The sequence below is a fragment of the Sus scrofa genome, unplaced genomic scaffold (genome assembly GCF_000003025.6).
Source record: "Sus scrofa isolate TJ Tabasco breed Duroc unplaced genomic scaffold, Sscrofa11.1 Contig2258, whole genome shotgun sequence".
In the NCBI taxonomy this organism is placed as follows: Eukaryota; Metazoa; Chordata; class Mammalia; order Artiodactyla; family Suidae; genus Sus; species Sus scrofa.
This window is the reverse complement of record NW_018085058.1, coordinates 39,694-55,366: the sequence shown is the minus strand read 5'-3', so window position 1 is coordinate 55,366 and position 15,673 is coordinate 39,694.

Sequence of the window (15,673 nt, the reverse complement as noted above, 5' to 3'; positions counted from 1 at the left end):
ATGGGAACTCCCATTTGTTGAAAGTTTGAAGATCTCATTGATCTCTACTGTTTTCTTTGTCTCTATTTCATTTATTGCTTCTGAGATTTATTTCTGTCCTTCTACTAACTTGGGGTTTTGTTTGCTCTTCTTTCTCTAGTTGCTTTAGTTGTAAGTTTAGGTTGTTTACTTGAGATTTTTCTTCTTTCCTGAGATAAGATTTTGTTGCTATAAACTTTTATCTTAGAACTTCCTAGCTGTGTCCCATACATTTTGGATTGTCTTAGATTTTGGGGGTTTTTCATTTGTTTCTTTTCATGTGTTTTATTTGTTTGTTTTTCTTTTTGGGGCACACCCATGGCATAAAATCTGAGCCACAGATGCAAACTACACCACAACTGCAGCAATGCTGGATCATTAACCCACACCTCAGCTTGACCAGAGCCACTGCAGAGATAATACAGGATCCTTATCCTACTGCACCACATCAGGAACTCCTGCATTGTTGTGTTTTCATTGTCATTTGTCTCTGGGTATTTTTTTCATTTCTGCTTTAATTTCTTCAGGTATCCATTTGTTGTTCAGTAGCATATTGTTCAGCATCCACATATTTGTGGGGGGTTTTTCAGTGTTTATCTTGTGATCAGTGTTTATCTTGTGATCAATTTCTCATAGCACTCTGGTCAGAAAAGATGATAGATATGATTTCAACTTTCTTAAATTTACTGAGGCTTGATCTGTGGCCCAAGAAGTAATCTATCCTGGAGAATGTTCCATGTATATATGAGAAGTTTTCACTATTGGTGGGAATGTAAACTGGTACAACCACTATGGAAAACAATATGTAGGTTCCTCAGAAAACAAAACATAACTTTCATATGATCCAACAATCACACTCCTAGGCATATATCCCAATAAAACTTGTACTCAAAAAGATTCTTGCACCCCTGTGGTCACTGCAGCACTATTCACAATGGACAAGACATGGAAACAACCTAAATATCCATTGAATCTATACCATCATGCCATCCTGAATGTCCATCAATAGATGAATGGATTAAGAAGATATGGTACATATATACAATGGAATACTACTCAGCCATTAAAAAGATCTAATAATGGCATTTGCAGTGATATGGATGCAACTAGGGATTCTTACACTAAGTGAAGCAAGTCAGAAAAAGAAAGACAAATATCACATAAGACATCACTTATGTGTGGAATATAAAATAAGGCAAAAAATGAACCTATCTGCAAAAACAGAAACAGACTTACAGACATAAAGAACAGACTTTGATTGCCAAGGGAGAGAGGAGAAAGAGTGGGATGGATGGGGAGTTTGGGATTGGCAGATGCAAATTTTTACATTTAAAATGGATAAGCAGTAAGGTCCTACTGTACAGCACAGAGTACTAGATAAAATCCCTTTGTATAGAATATGATGGAATATAGTATGAGAACAAGAATGTGTGCATGTGTGTTCACACATGCATGCACATGTAGAAAGAGAGAGAGAGACTGGGTCACTATGCAGTACAGTAAATATTGACATAATACCATAAGTCAAGAATACTCTAATTAAAATAAAATAAAAAATAAAAATTACCCATCCACAAATCAGTTTTGTAATATTCAGCATAACATTCATTTCCCCTGAACACCATTCCTAAAACAGAAGATGGAGTTATAATGGTATGGTTTTACAGAATGAACTTCTCTAAAAATTAAATCAGTTAATGCCTATCATGTTCTAAGCCAGGTGTTGGCACCTAAAAATATCTAAATCTGTCTCATAACTTAAAAATATTTTATTATGAGGGCAAAATGATTGCTCTCAACTTCAGACATAAGTATAAAATTCCTAATGGCTTTAGCAAAAATGTAGGAAGCCAAAGAGTATACTGCCCAATGTTTTACATTAAAAAGACAAAGTTGTCCCTCTTACAAGAGGAGAATGATAATTTTCTAAGGGTGTCATGGGCTATGTACCAGCACAAGACAATACTTTAATGATCCAGGGGACCTGTCAATACAGTTGCCTCATATGTTGGCAAAAACTTAAATTCAGAGTTAGGATAAGGTACTGGGAGTTGAGCCCTCTGGAAGGCAAGAGAGTTAATGGAGAAGGATTAATAGACACAAAAATCTCCTGACTTATAACTGGTATCCTGGGAACAGAGAATCAGAAGAAAAATATCTTTTCTGTCCAGATCAGTGTCCACGGGGAAATCATGTACTTATATAGGTCTTTGTAACCTTAGGGAAATATACTTAATGAACAGACATAGAGAGCTGTAATCTCTCCTCTGCTGCAGCCCTCCCTGCAGGGCATGGGAGAGACAGGTTCTTGCTTTGGGAGTCCTTAATCATACTAAAAGACTGGTGCTTGATTCCTTACTGCTGTCTTAACCGGAGACAGAGCTCCACTCTCCATCATCAACCATCCAGGAGGGGATTCAGAATTTCACACAGATAACGTTCTCTCACATTTCCCATGCAAGATTCCAAGAACCCAAAAGACACTGCAAGAAAAGGTCAGAAAGAACATTTAACAGAGGTAACATGAGAAACATTTCAGCCTAGCCCAGAGCCCAGAGAGCACTATGGGTGTTTGCTTGCTTGATTAAATATCAATATATTTTTAGATATTAAAGGATAAGTGAACATTAATCTTAGTAAGGTGATGCCAATAAATGATAGGAATGGAAGCCCAATAAGAAGAGTGATAAGAGACATAAAGTATTTCCAGTAAAAGTATAGTATATGTCCAATATCAGAGTAATTAACTGGAATAGAGAAATAGGGTATTAGCGATGGAGGGATCTAAAATATAGTGAAGGCATTTCTTTCTTTCTTTTCTTTTTTTGCTTTTTAGGGCCGCACACGTGGCATATGGAAGTTCCTAGGCTAGGGTTTGAATCGGATCTACAGTTGCAAGCCAACACCACAATCACAGCAACACAAGATCAGAGCCACATCTGCAACCTACTCTACAGCTCATGGCAACACTGGATCCCCGACCCACTGAGGCCAGGAATCCAACCCACATCCTCATGGATACTAGTTGGAATTGTTTTTGCTGTGCCACGACAGGAACTCCCAATTCTTTTCTAATTTTTGATGGGGCATATTTGACCATGTTTTAGTAATATTGATCAGAAAAATTCACACTAAAGAATGCTTGCAATGCCTTCTTGAAACACCAGTTGCCAAAGACATACACTTCATAGTATCTTCTGTTAAAAAAAAAAAAGAAAGAAAGAAAATTTGTATGTAAAGATGGGTTGCTAATGATCTTACTTTGAAATTATTTCATTGTCTCTAAAGCTGAATATGTATGTGGATTTTTTTAGCCACTTAAATTTCTCTGTACCTCATTATCTGCATGAATTCTCTGCTTTTGTATAATAGGATCAGAGAACTTTGATTCCTGTTTTTGAGTGCAAGCTCTCAAAAAGAGAATTGGAGATTTTTTCACAAATTGGTTGTTTGATTTTAAGTTTTCTTATGTAAATATAGATGTATTTGAAAGGAATTTTGTGTGTACATAAATTTTCTGTAATGTAGAAATTACATTATGAGACCCTTGCACATTGTAAAACTCTATGTTTTACTGCATCATTGCTCCTAAATCATATTTGTTCTCTCCATTGCTTTTTAATCTCAACTTTTCCAAAGAATTGGGTTTACGCATTAAGCAAATCATTGTTTTAAACAAAAAAAGATAGTGAAAATTATGCATCCTTAGTGCTGATAAATCATCTTTTATAAGTTTCCAAGATTTTAAATCTCAATTATTCCTCAACATTTCTTTATCCAAGTATAGTTGATTTACAATATTGTGCCAATTTTCATTGTACAGCAAAGTGACCCAAGATATACATATATACATTATTTTCCTTGTATTGTATCCCATCATATTCTAACCCAAGATATTGGACAGAGTTCCCTGTGCTGTACAGTAGGACTGCATTGCTTATTCATTCTAAATGTAATAGTTTGCATCTACTAACCCCAAACTCCCTATTCATCCACTCCTTCCTCCTCCCCCTCCCCCTTGGCAACCACAAGTCTATTCTCTATGCCTATGAGTCTGTTTCTGTTTTGTAGATAGGTTCATTTCTTTATCTTTTGTGATCTGATCTGTATTTAAATGTTGCATCACATTCAGCCATCATTAGTAAGGCATCCTTCTATACCAGTTGACACAAGATCACCTGTATCTCTCTTAAAGATACTGAAATCCACAAATCTTCAAATAAGATGAAGTTATAACTTAGATCCTCTTTTCTCCATACATTTTAAAACCCTTCCATTATAGTCTCTTATGTCCAAGTCATTGGCAATTTAATTTTATTTTATGACCCATGTTGATGTGTTAGATTATTACCATTATCTTTTTTAATTTTACCATTTTTATTTTTTAAAGTATAGTTGATTTACAATGTCGTGCCAATTTCTGCTGTACAGCAAAGTGACCCAGTCACACATACATACACATTCTTCTTCTCATATTTTCTATCCCAAGAGATTGGATATATTTCCCTGTGCTATACAGGAGGATATCATTGCTTCTCCATTCTAAATGTAAAATAGTTTGCATCCTCTTTATAGAACATACTTGAAGGTTTGCCTTTTATTGTGTTACACGCAGTTGTTTTGAAACAACTCCACTTAATCTAATTTCATTCTCACTGATATTTCCCCCAAGTTCTGAGTTTATTTTAAAACTTTTCTTTCTATATCATGCAAGTATGCATACTCATACACTTTTATACACATGCAAGAATAAGACCCTTGCACATTGTAAAACTCTATGTTTTACTGCATCATTGCTCCTAAGTTTTGTCCTGTTTTCCTGCTTAGTAATTCCTCACAGACTTGTTTCCAATCACTAATTTAATGAAGATTCATAATTGTTATTCCATATTGTTAAATGTATTTATATTATATATCTGTATAACAGGTCATAGTCTGCCTGTGCTACTCTCACTTTGATGGATTTTCGTACCCTTTATCGTCAAGTTGCTGTAATATCAATGCTACACAAATGTATTGAGAATGACATTCAAACTGTCATTCTTACCATGAATGATTTTGTCTCCCAGGGTTAACTGGGCAATGTCCAGAGACTTTTTTGGCTGTCACACAGGGAGGGATCATACTGAAGTATTATACATAACTCAGGGATGCTCTAAACTTTGGACAGTTCACAGAGCAGACCCCACCATGAACACTGATCTGGCCCAGAATGTCCAATGTCCATTGTGCCAACACTGAAGAACATTTAGTTAAAGAATATCTATATTTTGAATATATATAGCTATCTTCACACTTTTCCCTAAAATCTTTTCCTTTTTTTCTTTTTTCTTTCTCTTTTTTTTTTTTTTTTTGGTCTTTTTGCCTTTTCTAGGGCTGCTCCCTTGGCATATGGAAGTTCCCAGGCTAGTGCTGTAGCCACCAGCCTACACCAGAGCCACAGCAACTCGGGATCTGAGCCGCATCTGCAACCTACACCACAGCTCACGGCAACGACGGATTCTTAACCCATTGAGCAAGGCCAGGGATCAAACCCACAACCTCATGGTTTCTAGTCAGATTCGTTAAACACCGAACCACGACGGGAATGCCAACATTTTTCCCTAAAATCTTTTAACACTTTACATTTCTGCAAGGAAAATTAAAGAGTATATCTTTGCTACTAGTTCAAAAATCCCCCCCCCAAAATGTGTCGGATGTTTAAGTTTTTTCCCCGGGACTGTGGTATGACAGACTGCAGAGAGCTTTCTTATTGTTACCTAAACTATGTAGTGAGTTAGAGCAAAGATTTATATATATAGTCACCATTTTGATTTGCTTGTTATTATCATTTACCCATGTATTATATGCTCATTTTTCTGCATTCCAATTTTTCTACAATTGATTTTGAGGCATATTTTGGGTCAATTTTTTTTAATTTACTATGTTACACATGTCTGTGTCTTTCTTCTAAATTTCTTACATTATTTAAGATGGTTTTTCTGGCCCATTAATTTTATACATTTAGATGTCAAGATATTCATCTGAAATGTGTAGGTTACTCTTACGCTCAGTCCTAATCACTCTAATTTTTGTAAGCAGTTTGAGGGAGGCAAAAAACTTCATTTTTTCAAGGTAGGTGATTATGACAACTTTCATCAACAATTCAATTTTTGCAAATGAATTGAAATACAATCTTACCTCATATTAAATGTTTGTATATAATAAGACCTAAGTCACAGTTCATTCATCAAATAATAAAACTGAGCAGGTATTACCTGCCAGGACATTCTAGGAACATTATTTAATATATTATTTCCCATTTAAGTCATTGTCAATTCAATTAATCCACATTGATATTATAAATTACTACTATTTCATCTCTTATTCAAATAGTTTTTAATTTTCCATTCGACTCTGTTTACCACACTTGTTTTGAAATCACACTGTTTAGCATGTTTTCATTCTCCTTGTCATTCTTTTGCTTTCCTAACTTTTTGTTTTTCTAAACTTATCCTTGTAGGAGTGTACATATATTCACATACTTGGTAAAACAAAATTTGCTGCCTGTTATTAAAAATGGCCAACATTCAATTCATATTCATTGTACTTTTTATACATCCTTTTATAAAGTCTTGGTTTATTCCCTTTGCTCAGTTTTCTCTCCATCTGTACAATTTGTGTTTCAGGTCATAATTATACTGCTACTTTCACTTCTGCATAAATTTATTTTTTCTTTTTTATTATTTTTCCTGGGCATCAAGGAACTCTAACAGCCTACAAAATGTCTCCAGAACCAAAGATTTTCTTTACTACAGTCTCTCAGGGACAATTTGAGTTTATCAGATCTTTATTCCCTTTCACGTCTATTTTCTATAGATAGATGATAGACAGATGGATAGACAGTTATAGAGAAATATATATACATTAATATCCAGGTTTACAGAAAGATGATAGGTATATATACAGGCATATTTGTTCACTGAAAAGATTTTTTATGTATCTATGTATGTATCTTATTAGTTATGTATCTTTAATATAAAGGAGAAAATTTCCATACCAAAATCGAACTCCCAAATTTATTGGTACCTGAGATTACAAACTGGAATTTCTGGATGTTGTTTGTACATAATTTGATCTGATTAACTTGAGTTACATCAACCCCTAAGCCAGAGTAGTTAGGGGTGAAAATACACAGAAGTAACACAAACTGTTATGCCAAAGTTGTGTGTGTGCGTGTGTGTGTGTGTGTGTGTGTGTCCATGGATTGTGCAGTGCAAGTGTAGGAGAAAATGTCCCAATAAAATGTAGAAAGGAGAGACCCCAGCCATGATGACTAAGCAAAGTCTAGCCAACTGCCCCAACCAGTCCTCCCCCATGCATCTGCTTCTGTAAATTTGTTTCTGCATCTACTACCTTGCCTGACATCACTCCAGTCCAACTAGCCAAGCTTGGACCCGGAAGACGTAGCCCATAAAAGGCTTGTGAAACCCTTCTTCTGGGCTCAGACTCTGGAGAGCAATCTCGTCTGAGCCCGCCGGTGTAATAAACCTGAGTTCTCCAACTCTCCGAGTGCTCGCTTGGTTTCTCGCCGGGTAAAAGAGCTGATCCACTGCAGCCACAGAGCTGCTGGAGCTGGTACGCTACAGCCACGGGGCTGTCACCAGAGCTGATACGCTGCAGCACAGGGCTGCTGGGTATCTGCCGTAACATTTCTGGAGGCCCCAGCGAGATTCCAACCATTCTGGCCCTTGAGCTACCGGAACAGAGGTAAGGCCACCCGGGAGCTGGGGAGCCTCAAACTGAACGAGGTGGCACGCCACCTGATGGTGTTCCGGGTCCTCCTTGGTGAGCGGCATTCCTGACTCCCGGGTGACCGAACCCCGACCAGACTCAGTGGAGAGATGGACAAACTCACCAGAAAGGCATCTGGACAAGGTAAGGCCCCAGGGCCAACCCCAGTCAGGTCCTGCCCCAGTGGGCAGAAGAGGGGACTGATCACCCCCTGAGGGAGACTCTCCCGGTAGGAAGCTGTGCCTGACCGGAGCAGCAGTCCTAGTGCTCCAGATTGGAAGCAGAGGAACCTCTTGCTTGGGTGGAGCAACTGTCAGGTGCAGCTGATTGAAAGTTGTGCTTGATCGAGCTACTCCTTATGGACTCCCAGGGAGTGGGAGGCATTGTGATAACCTCTGAGTGTGTGTGAGAGTGAATGAGCAGCCTGATTCGCTTGTGCTTCAGGTTTGAGTTTTTGGCTCCACAGTCTTAGTGGCTATGGAGTCCAAGTGGGTCCTAACCTGCAGTTCCGTGGTGACCTCATAGGGCTTATGGCTGCAGCGGACTCTGAGGGTTCTCTTCCCTCCCTGCGAGTCCAATCCAAGTTCGGGGATTATACAAACCAGCCAATTGTTAAGAGGCACCTAAACTCCCGAGATGGGGGCGGTCAGGTGGACATCTGAATGGCCACCTTCTGAGAAGGGGGCACCCTCCCTTGTTTTGTCTGCGACACCGGCACAGGGTGGCCACATGGTGTGGGACCTAACCCAGAAGCCCATGAGCCAGAGACCCCTGTGCTTCCGCCATTTTGGGCCATAAATTCCTCCAAGGAGATGATCTAATTTGACCTTGCCCCTGGGCCTCCAGGAACTCCTGGCCCAGATTCTAAACCAGCCATGGGACTCCCCATTTTGTCAGTTCATGGAGGCCCAGGATCTGAGTCAGGGAGACAAGCCTGTCATCCTTGGCTCAGTTCAGGGTATAGGGAGGATTGGGTACAAAGTCCCCTGTCCTTTGCCCAAAACATTAGAACTTGTCTGAGAGTGCCTTCCTGAGACTGGGGGCCCAGATGGATCGGAGATATTTACAAGAAAGCAGGTGCTCTTCCCAGTCATAGAGCAAGCTGAGTGGGATCTGTCTTGCTTTCAAAAGTGGTGGAGGCAAAGCTATTGGGGATACCACCCACGAGGCCAGAGAAGGTCTCATAATATCAAGCCATAGAAAAGATCCACATAAAGACACCATGGGTTCACCCAAGTCTAAACCTGTGGTTGTAGACTGTGTGATCAAAGATTTCAAAAAGGGATTTTCTGAAGATTATGGTATAAAACTAACCTGATCTTTCATAATTTCCTTTGCCATTCATTACCTCAAATAGAGCTGTGGGGGCAAAGGAAACAGACCTCTAGATGTTGAGACCATCCTGAGTTGTTACCAGGCCTGTGGGGGAAAAGGAGTTCATAGCTAGTATTCATCCAACTTAGGCCAAGTGTTTAGCCTCAGAGCCTCGGCATAGTCAGTTTTGCTTTTTGCTGTTTACTTTCATCCTGGTTGGAGTAATTGATGGCTGGTTCATCCAATTTACCTGTTAACTGTGGTTTAGAAACTTTCCTAATGTTAATACAGGGCATGTCAGAGTGAACATCTAAGGATTTGAAAACTCAGGGCAGGGCCTGTATGCCTGGGTTTTCTTCACCTCTGTCCAGAGACAGGCAATGGGCAGGGAGGATGGGAAGAGAGGCTATGCTGGTAAAGAGTGGTTAATTCCAGTCAGCCTGAGGTCGGATGGGACATTTGACCACTAGTGTCTAGCTGCTCCATATGAGAGAGGGGACACCCTCACATAGCCAAGAAAGGACAATAGGTACTGGATGCTGTTTTTTGTCTTTTTTGGATGGGAGCCACACCCTCAAGCCTGGTGCATGACAATAGCAACCCCTCTGACATGTGCCTTGAAGAACTGGAAAAAGTTTGACCCTGAGATTCTGAAAAAGAAACATTTAATTTTCTTTTGAACAAAAGCCTGGCCATTATATAATCTGTCAGATGGAGAGCAACAGCCATCTGAAGGCTCACTAGCTTATAATACCATTCTCCAATTAGCCAGAAGTTAGCCAGCCTTCTCCAATACTGCTCAAGGCTCCTCCTCCCCCCAAGCCAGTGCCAAAGTTATATATCTCTCTATTCCCTTTACAAGAAGTAGCAAACAGAGAATGGGGGCCAAATACAGGTCCATACACCCATTTCACTTCAGGACTTAGGGCAAATAAAAACAGATTTGGGAAAATTTGCTGATGACCCAGATATATTGAGGTTTTCAGGGTCTCATGCAGTCCTTTGAGTTAGCCTTCAAAGATGTCATGTTATTACGGAAACAGACATTGACTATAAGTGGAAAATTACATAAAGTCTCCAAAACTGCTCAAAGCTGGGGAAGATGAATGGAATGATGCTATAAATGCCAGAGGCAGATTAGAAGAGGAATGATAAAGATTCCCCACAGGGTGTCTGGCAGTTCCTATGAGCAATCCCAATTGGTCTGCTAATGAGGGAGATAATAACAATTGGCATAGAAATGATTTTATTACTTGTATAGTTAAGGGATTAAAAGCCTGTCAAAAACTATCAGAGGTTTACTAGGGGAATAAGAGTCCATCAGCTTTCTTAAAAAGACTCAGAAAGGCATTGAGAAAACATAAAACAGGGAACCCAGAAACAATGGAGGGCTGAATAATTCTTAAGGATAAATTCATAGCTCAATTGTTGCCAGATATATGGAGAAAGATCCAAAAATTGGCTTTTGGCCCTGATCAGGACCTGGAGCACCTCCTCAGAGTAGCAATTCAAGTATGTTATAATCTGGGGCAGGAAGAATAAAAGGAGAAGGAGAGGAGAGACAAAGGCTGAGGCTCTAGTTATGGCACTACAGGGAGTCAACCTGGGAGTTTCCAAGGTGAGAGGACTAGGGCAGAGACCTATGCTCGGAGCCTGTTTCCTCTGTGGAGAAGAGGGACCCTTTAAATGGAATGCCCCAAGACTCAGACCATAACACCTAGGCCATGCCCCATATGTTGGGGAGATCATTGGAAGAGGGACTGCCCCTGAAGATGAAGGTCTCTGGGGTTGACCCCCCTCAGGCCCAGGATCAAGGCTGACAGGACATTTCCATAATGGCTCCTGTCCTTCTCACCACTCAGGAGACCTGGGTGACTCTAAATGTAGGAAGACAGCCTATTGACTTCCTCCTGAATATGGGAGCCACTTTTCAGTCCTTCTCTCCAATCCTGGGCCCCTCCCTCATATATCTGCTACATTTATATTTCTGGCAAGCCGGTTACAAAATTTCTTACACAACCTTTGAGTTGTGACTGGGAATCCATTTTCTTTTCTCATGCCTTTCTGATTGTTCCAGAGAGTTCAACTCCTCTTTTAGAAAGAGATATTTTGTAAGAGGTTAAAGCCTCAATTCACATGGCAATGGAGCCTAATCAAGGTTTATGCCTGCCTTGGATGGAAGTATATACTGACCCAGAACTCTGGGCCATAGGAGGAAACATAGCAAGAGCAAAAAATACTCAACTGGTGGAAATAAGTCTTAAAGACCAGAATTTATTTCTTTGCCAAAAGCAGTATCCTCTGAGACCCAAGGCATGACAGGGACTTATCTCAATTATAGGAAGCATAAGAGAACAGATTATTAATTGAATGTATCAGCCCTTGTAACACTCCCACATTGGGAGTGCAAAAACTTAACAGGGATTGGTTCCTAGTACAAGACCTTCATCTAATAAATGAGACACTGGTCTCATTACATCCAGTGGTGCCCAATCTCTACACTCTTCTTTCACAAATTCCAGAAACAGCAGCATGGGTTACTGTATCAGATTTAAAAGATGCCTTTATTCTGCATTTCCTTGACTAAGGCTTTGCATATATAAATTCTCAAAATATGGAAGGTAACTAACTGACCAGAATTAATTTTAGGTTCCAGTAAACTGGGAAATATTCAGTATTAAATCAATATCTTAAATTAGAATTGAAGTTTGCTGATCTAACTAATACACACATGTCGTTACAGCTGTCAACATTAGGTATAATATCTTATCGTACCTAGGTTTAACAGAAGTCAAATGAGACACTGAGACATCAGTTACTAAACAGAAACTAAAGGTATTTAGAATAATTAATCAATATGATCTGTACCACCCTGAATGGTCTCCATAAGAAAAACATGTGTTTTGAGAAATTATAAAGGACAGTCCATGTTTGCTTTAGAAAAGTAGAATGTGTGTGCTTTCAATATAGAAGGAATGAGGGATGGAACTGCATTTTATTAAGGCAAAAGAAAGATAGTCGGTCTTCAGCTGATTGCTCTGGTTGGAAAATAAGGGACAGACTAATATGGATACAGAAAGTGATACAAGGTGTGTGGGAAGTGGACACTGAGAAGAGAATTTTGTGCCTTATGGGGACTGTCTATATATGAGTAAGTTCACTTTAAAAGTAATGTGGTACCATAAATCATACTGCTCACAAGGACATAATGTAGCTTTCAATTACATGTTGACCAAGGCATACAAGTGTTTCATAACCAGCCAGAGAAATCAGAAAAATCATACAAGTTACCTGTGCTATTATAAAATCTAAATGTTGTATACTTGATTGTTCACAGAATGTGTCTAATTCCCTGCTAGATCTTCAACAGTAGATTCATGAGCGGTCCTATCCAGCTCCAGCTTTTGGAGCTGCCCTATGGAACCAGATGACCTCCTCCTCCTGGTGAAAATATTTCTTCACCATATCTTTTTATTCAGTCCCTGTATAATTAACTGTATTTCTTGCTTCATTACACCCTGATTAAAAGCCATCAACCTTAAAATGTTGATAGAAGGGGTACCCAAGGCAATGTATCAAAGCCCACTTCACCGTCCCATGAGTGGAGACCTAACTGCTTTCCCTAACGATGCCCCTTTTCAGCAGAAAGAAGTCAGAGCGGTTATTGCCCCTTTTCCCCACAGTTAGAGTCTCCAACTCACTGGTGGGATTGAGGCAGAATATTAACTCAGGTAGTCAGTGTAGGAACATGGGCTTCGATACATTCTTTGATGTGGCTATTGGTTAACATTTGTAAATTAAGGGTTGCACAGCAACCCCAACTGCTATAAAGGTTACAGGTATTACCCCATGGATCCATCACACCAGAATAAAGAAGGCTGCTCCCACCATTGACACAGACACCTGGGAAGCTGTCCGGCATCCTGAGAACCCCCCTCAGGATCAAGTTCCAGAGACATATGGTGTTGGAGGATGGCAGGCCCTGCTCTGGTCACACCCAGAAGCTGGCCAGTCTACGCATGGCAGAAACTTGAGTCTACAGCTCTGCTTCAGCCACATACTGGAAGTTGGTTGATTTGTACAAGTGGAGGCCAGAGGATCTCTGTGCAAACTTGAACTGAATTCATGCTCTGGTGGGGAATATTGGTAATTGAAATTGCCATAGCCCTCATATTTGGAGTGGGGCTATATGCAGTATCCCCTTCAGAATGGGGACAGGGAGCCCAGCTACTCATCTGTGTGATGTATCTCCTGACTGTCAGTATACTAGAATCCCTGTTCATAATGGGTCAGTGAGAAGGATTAAGGGAATCATAGTTCTGTTAACACTCACCCTGCTGCTCACTCCAGGGGCAACAGACTGGGACAATGATCAATGGGATGGGACAGGATTAACAGATGCTTACCAGTGCCTCCCTGCTAATTGGACAGGGACCTGCACTCTAGCCTTTGTCACTCCTCAAATAGATATTGTCCCTGGGAATCAGTCTCTAATGGTGCCCATAGAGGCACATGGCAGAACAAGACAGCAATGCAAATTATCCCCTTATTTAGTTGGTTTGGGAATTTCAGCAGGGATAGGAGCAGGAGTGGGAGGAATAGCATCCTCCACTGCTTATTATCATCAATTATCTAAAGAATTCACAGATGACATGGAACAAGTAGCTCCTTCCCTAGTAGCCTTACAAGATTAGGTAGACTCTATGGCAGAAGTGGCCCTTCAAGACAGGAGAGCACTGGACTAATTCACTGCTGAAAAAGGGGAACTTTGCCTGATGAAGAATGCTGTCTTTATGCCAGCAGATCTGGAAAGGTCAGAAACATGGCCCAACAAATAAAAGAATGCATAGCAAAGAGAAGGGAAGAATTAGATAACTCATGGTTAAATTGGGGCAACTACTGGAGTTGGTTGGCATGGCTCATGCCTTTGGCTGGGCCCCACCTCGTGCTCTTCATGGCCCTCACATTTGGCCCCTGTATCCTGAACTGTCTTGTCAAGTTTGTCTCCTCAGGCCTAGAATCTATAAAGCTACAAACGGTGGTGATGTCCCGGCCACACTTATATCAGCCTCCAGGCCAAGAAGACCAGGAAGGTTGATGCTTGCTCCAAGAATGTGAAAAAGCATCAAGAGGGGGGAATGTAGGAGAAAATGTCCCAATAAAATGTAGAAAGGAGAGACCCCAGCCATGATGACTAAGCAAAGTCTAGCCAACTGCCCCAACCAGTCCTCCCCCATGCATCTGCTTCTGTAAATTTGTTTCTGCATCTACTACCTTGCCTGACATCACTCCAGTCCAACTAGCCAAGCTTGGACCCGGAAGACGTAGCCCATAAAAGGCTTGTGAAACCCTTCTTCTGGGCTCAGACTCTGGAGAGCAATCTCGTCTGAGCCCGCCGGTGTAATAAACCTGAGTTCTCCAACTCTCCGAGTGCTCGCTTGGTTTCTCGCCGGGTAAAAGAGCTGATCCACTGCAGCCACAGAGCTGCTGGAGCTGGTACGCTACAGCCACGGGGCTGTCACCAGAGCTGATACGCTGCAGCACAGGGCTGCTGGGTATCTGCCGTAACACAAGAAGTCCTCAGAGCAGGAGCACTTGTTGGGGGACTATAATCTTTTCTTAGCCTCTTTGCTTCTATTTTCTATGCTGAAAACTCCATCTTGTCCTGCTTTACTTTACCCCATATTCCTGCTTGAAAAACTGTTGCAGTGCTGGTAAATGACTTAAGCTTAAGAACAAAGACCAAAAGGCCTAAGTCATTCATTTGGTCAGCTGAATGAGGACATAATGCATTGGTCTAGGCATGCCAGACCTGTGCAGATTGGCACACCATTTGCATAGCATGATGTGTCCTGTTAAAATAACAGAAAGAGGAACCTCATGGCCCCAAGTGGTTTATGAGCAGTGTTAGCAGAATATGCATTAGCAAAGAGAATCAAGATGCAAACCTAGGCACACTGGCTTGCCACAGATAGGCATGCCATTTGTGGAAGCACAATGATAATTCTCTAGATGCTATGCATAGATAGCTAAGGCCAACCTTCCTCAAATGCTAATGATTGTTAAATGCCTAAAAGTCGGAGTAAAATCTTAACCATCTACCAGATATGTGACTTTTAAATAATAAAAGAACTTTTAAAATAAAAATTAAAAAAAAACTATATCCTGCACCTATCCCTCCTCACTTGATGTAATCCTAAAGAGCACAATAAAAGCAATGTGGTTTCTTGAGGTGGTGATCTTAGTCCCTGAGAACTTGAATCCCCTGGTTCCCACCTTTAATTAAGATAAATATCTCTGTGTCTTGTTTTATGTTAACTTTTTTCCTTAAGTTTCACAGCACTCATTCTTCAGCCCTCACCTGCTGAGCTTGTCTCAGCAAGTACTGAACTCATATATTCCAAGGGGATTCTTATATAAAAAGGGCAGAACTCAATCAACAGATGGATTTCATTTATACATACAGGCCACCTTTGCAAGATTTTCATAAAGTGCTAGAGGTACACACTGTGGATGAAGGAATCCTTGTGACTTGAAGGTTCAGCAGCAGCAGGGAGGCCACCTACAC